We start from the raw sequence: 6,000 nt of genomic DNA, 5'->3' as shown, positions 1-6,000 counted from the left end.
ATGATCTTGATATAAAATCTTAAAGAAAGACCCTTGTCAAAAGTAATTGAAGACGGGGTGTTAGGGTTCATATGCAGATGTAACATTTAATCGTACAGGCTTTATTATCGCTTCCATGTACTAATTTTTCGAATTCGGTTGAACGAATTTTTTTATACCTTTTTTCTCTGTTGGAGAAGAGTCCTAACTAGAAACTGTCAAAAAGGGGTTGAAATCAGAATTCTCCAAGTTGCGCTACGGTTTTACGAATTTTCTCTGAATGTTTTATATTGCTGGAACAGACTTCTAACAAAAACTTTCAAAGAGGAGTTGAGATCAAAACTGTTAACAAGATAATATCTGGTCCACCTGTGCAATTTTAAATAGTAACATTTTCTGGCCGAAGCAGCAACAACAAAATCTGTTAAAATTGATAAATACAAATTAAAATACTATCGTGCTCATGCAGGAAGTAGCTTGATCGTGCAATGCTGTAGGAGCTGAAAAATAATTGGCGTAAATATATATTGTAATCAACTCAACAGCTTTCCGAGAGGTGATATAAATATTTGATGAATTTAGCTTGAAAGCAATACTCAATATCAAATGATAACGTGTTTTTTACTTTAATTTTGGATGGGATGAAAGTATAATCAAATTAATTGCTTTGCAAAATAACTTTCATGCGAATACAACTTTGATTTGTTGATTTAAAACATCAAAAGATATCCCGCAATGCTTCTGAATAGATCCTGATTGACCGGTTTAGTAATTCACGCGTCAATGTCATTGTATGGAGATAGCAATATCCACTCTGATTAAACGATGACAAAGACAGTACCGTATAAGGATGGGTAACATTTTTTCTTGGATTTTTATAACTACATAAATGTAGTCACTTAGATTTACTGTACGGATAGAAGATCTTGTAAACTGTACAAGGTCAATCTACAAATGTTCAACCACTAACAAAAAAAAATCAGATAAAATTTATGAGAAAAATTATATTTAAAACAGCATACAGTACCGCAATATATGCAACAGCAATAGTTGTTTTAAATTATCCATTGGAATGTCAAAATATATATAAATCTGAAATCATTCAAAAGTTTGAAATATTTCAAGTAATGTTGCAATTAACTGAAATAACAATTTCATTTGAAAATAAATATCCTGCTGGCTTTATGTTAACACCAAAAAAAAAAGACCACTCCGGTGGCCTAGTGGTTAGAGCGGCCGCCTCGGAAGCGGGAGGTCGTGGGTTCGATCCCCGACCGATTCATATCAAAGACTTTCAAAAATGGTACTAACGGCTGCCTCTCTATGCGCTCAGCAGAAAGAGGTAAGTGTTAGGACTGGTCGGCCTGGTGTCAGGATAATGTGACTGGGTGGGACATCATGCCACATGTCTACGGCATGATGCTCCGGTGCTAGACATCACTATAAACTGCCACAATGCAGACATCGTAGCGCTATGACTGATTTTTTTTTAAGGCTACATTAAAATTCCAAATCACACACACACACACACACACACACACACACACACACACACACGCGCGCGCGCACACAATTGCCAATAGTAAAATAGTATTTGGTTATTTTATACCTTTTGAAATGACTGATGTAATAGATTTTGCAAAGGTAGTAAAACAGCAGTATTTAGGTCATCTTTATTCCTTTCCTGAAAGTACACTTGCTTACACCTACGTTAAATTGTGGGAAGAAATTAAATAGGACAAAAAGAAAAGAAAATATACTGAACGGAAAGAATTTTTAACTGCACAATCTACCTACGTATTATTCAATCAATATGAACAAAATATTTATTAAGTCACGCGGATGATCAGTGGTAGGCAAGCAGTATTAACATAACAAATATAATAATGGATATAAATACATCTTGACAGCAATATGTCTTTTCAACAGACGCTTAGGCTGAGGAAGTAAAAATGAAAACTGAGATTGCATGCACCATGCATTCAGAGAAATCTTTAAAGAAATAAATGTCTGAAAAGATATAGTTTGATGAAGGAAGCTCCATTTACAATAGGAAAGTTAAAGATTTGTTGGAAAAGGAAAGCATTTAAAAATATTTGTACTGGAAATGTTTAACAGTATCCATAAGACTAGAATGGGAAAGTGTTTCACTCAAAATGAAACCATAAAATGTGTTGATGTTTTACCAAAGCGAAATAACGGGAACACTAACACTCGTCAAGTTTCAATAGACATGACTGAAGTTAAAGCGGTCAAGAAAGAAAACAGATCAAAAGTATGGATCAATCTGTTCGGTTACCTGATAACTGATACATTTGGAACTCTTTAATTCAAAACATTTTAAACATTCTGAATTTCAGAATGCTAAACAATGTTTGCAAATGGATACCTACGTAACTGTACTCAATAAATATTACCAATCAGGTAAATAAATACCTGCATAACTGTACTGAATAAATATTACCAGTCAGGCAGATCATGTTTTGGGGATCCTGTAGTTTATAAATTTAAAGAGCTGAAGGACATTGTGATTATATATATATATATATATATATATATATATATATATATATATATATATATATATATATATATATATATATATATATATATATATATATATATGTGTGTGTGTGTGTGTGTGTGTGTGTGTGTGTGTGTGTTATCTTTATACAATAAACAAGATTACACATACAGGGTTATGTACATGTATAAATGTTATCTTCATACAATAAACAAGATTACACATACAGGGTTATGTATATATATAAATATTATCTTTATATAATAAACTAGATAAGACATACAGGGTTTAACATATTATGAAGACCGCAAGAATGACAGGTACAACTTATGAACTCGTGAACTGGAAAGGGTTTGGTGTAGAAAACATATATCTTTAAAATAAATCATGTGTCAAAGACACCTCCATTTGAGACGATCAGCCAGCAGCAGACTGTACACTTGGCCACGGCTAGAGCATAAGGCATACATATCAATGTAAAGGAGACTGACGACTTAGAGAGTTTGAATAATTATGAGTTTATAGACTGTGTTATGTGTGGGGAAAGCGGTTCATTAGAACGTGAAGAGTTGTTGTTGTTGTTGTTGTTGGGTTTAACGCCATTTTTCAGCACACGATAGGCTATACATGGCGGCCAGTATTAATGGTGGAGGAAAAACTCGGGAAAAACCCGGAAAGAACCACCGACCCACGAGAAGCTACTGGCAAGCTTTCTCACATACCCACATTGGCTGAATCCGAGACTCGAACCTACGCAGACAGAGGTGAGATGGCAGTGATCCATAACGGTGAGCGCTTTAGACCACTCGGCCACTCGGGGCCCCAGAACGTGAAGAGTAAAAAACAAGTACGCCTTGCAAATGTTTATGATCACGACACCTAATGAAAAAATAAAGTTCATCCCAAAACATCACAGTCAAAAATCAAGATAGTACACATGAAAAGCGTTTGAAACCGACTACGGTGTAGGCAATGACCGAGCTGAAAATCAATGGCAACGCAGAAGAAAAAACAAGAGACAACACAAAACATATTAAGTTGATTTTCTCTAGCTTTTAATAAAGCTAAAAGCACAACACCTTATCAGAAGCTATAAACTGGTCTACTAGATCTTGAACAACATACAGTTTGACAAGAATCATGCAGACATTGGTACAGTCATTATAACATTCATTCGTCCTTCAATTTTTTTTCTTCAGACATTGTATATCAGCAATTCACACAAATAGTTAAATTTTTTCCTGTACAAAGTATTTACAGTGTTCAATTTTAAAGCATCCATACAAACAAACGACATAACATATTACCGTAAAATTAACCAGAATCAGTTCAAATGGGAAGAATTCGTACATCATCATAATAAAGAAAAAGCCAACACAGATTTCATAATATGGTCATATGCAGAATCTGGAAGATTCAGTTTTCACAGATATATGACAAAGCTGAAATTCAGTTACACAAATCAGACGAGAAACTGTTTTAAACTAGTGCAGATGTGATATACAGAAACAGTTCAGGGAAATCGAAAAACAAAATACAAAATACAAGGGATGAATGAAACGAGCTTACTCTAGTATTAAATGATATCAACTAAAATATTAGAGTACAAACTAAACAGAGAATTATTTGAGAATGTGAAAAAGCAGTAAACAGATGATCAATATATTTACACACCAGTAGCAATTTCATACTGGCTTTTGGGTTAGTAAAGCTAAAGCGAACGAGGGTTCCAGATTAAAATTAAGTACAGCACATAGCCACTTCACTCCGAAGCGGAGGATCTCCATCACCTGTTGGAGCGCTTATATACAAATTTGTTAAAGACATGAGAACCCGGGCAAGTGTTGATAGTACCATTACTATTACTGATCGTATAGCATCTTCGTTACACCCTTTTCTTTAAATAATAGTTTTAGGATTTTTTCTTTCTTTAACTTGTTTCAACTCACAAATTGTTTAGCAAATTCTCAATAAGGTCAATTAAATCTTTTCTCGTGTGCATTGTTTTTGACAATATTAGATGTTGCGCCTAATTGGTTCGAACTCTGGTCATCTATATTGTTTTCAAACCATTCTTGCATTAAACTGCCATATAGACCATTGCAAATTCGACGGTTTCTTTTGTATGTATGGTTTGTCTTTTTGTCTATTTCATGTAGCTCTCTTTGACAAAGGCCCATTGAGAGTCGAAAGCTCACAGATAGAACTAGTTTTTCATTGTTAGTCATCACCTTGGGAGGGGGGCTTGGTGGAGGCATTTATCTTAACCAATCTCTGACACGCGAACTCCTGAAAGGACTTGTACTTCTCATATGATTTGTATATAATCAACGATACAATGTTGAAAACTAGGACAAAATAGGAGAGAAAATGGGTCGAATATTTTTAAGTAGAAAATAATTCGTTGTAGCAATGTCACATACAGAGCAAACATAGAATGGATTAAGAATCACCAAAGAATTATGCTACAAGTATAAGGAAACTTACAACGGATAACTAGCAGATTATTACTAAATGAACTAAACTAGAGACTACAAGAAATGAGTACTAAACACGTTTCTTTATCAGCAATGGATTCACGTGAACAAATGGCGACCATCAGAGCGAACAAGCCAGTTAGAGAACTTGAAAATACTTCCATACAAGACGGATAGAAATACAGGGAGAATCCTTTCTGGAATGCACATATAGGAAAGGCACACAGGAAATAGATATGACCGGAATATCTAGAGAAAGAAAATCAGGGACGACGACAGTAGTGGTTGCAATAAAAGTTCAAAATCCGGAAATTTTGCAACGAATATATTCAATCAGCCAGAAAGGGGACGAAGGTTATATCGTACGCCCAAGAGGAACCCAGCCTATATTACCGTTTGGATATTTCAATATTGCGGGAGAAACAGTTACAATTAAAGAGCCTACACCTATCTTACGCAAAGTCAAAAAACAAACAGGAGAACTACACATTTCAGACATACCACTAGAGATACCCTTGGAAGCAACAGTTGAGAAGTTTGAGACAAAACTGAAAATCAAAGTGATATCTTCAAGACTAGAAACCATCCCTATGACGTCAATCTACAATGGAACGAGAATATTGGAAATAGAAAGGAGTAAACTATCAGAGGTAAAACGAGCTTTTTTTCTACATGGTTTTTTGGCCAAAACATGGTATAAGGGGTGTATTTACAATCGAAAATGCAACAAATGCCAACCGAAAGGACACACACCTCACAAATGTCCGAATAACCCAGAAAACAACGCAGCAAGCAACACAGAAAACAGAAATAATAGTCAGAAAAGACCGATATTACTGAGGACAAATCAACAACAACAACAACAGAGAGAAAAAGACCAAGGAGAAATACAAACATCTAATAAATCACAAGAACAACAACCTGGAAAACAACAACCAGAACAAGAACAAGAAATATTAACTACAACACAGCTGCGGAAAGAACAAACACAGCATCCACAGCAACCACCGCAAGGAAACT

The sequence above is a fragment of the Sinohyriopsis cumingii genome, chromosome 17, assembly GCF_028554795.1.
Source record: "Sinohyriopsis cumingii isolate HCF-2022 chromosome 17, ASM2855479v2, whole genome shotgun sequence".
Classification (NCBI taxonomy): domain Eukaryota; kingdom Metazoa; phylum Mollusca; class Bivalvia; order Unionida; family Unionidae; genus Sinohyriopsis; species Sinohyriopsis cumingii.
Note: the sequence above shows the minus strand (reverse complement) of the source record.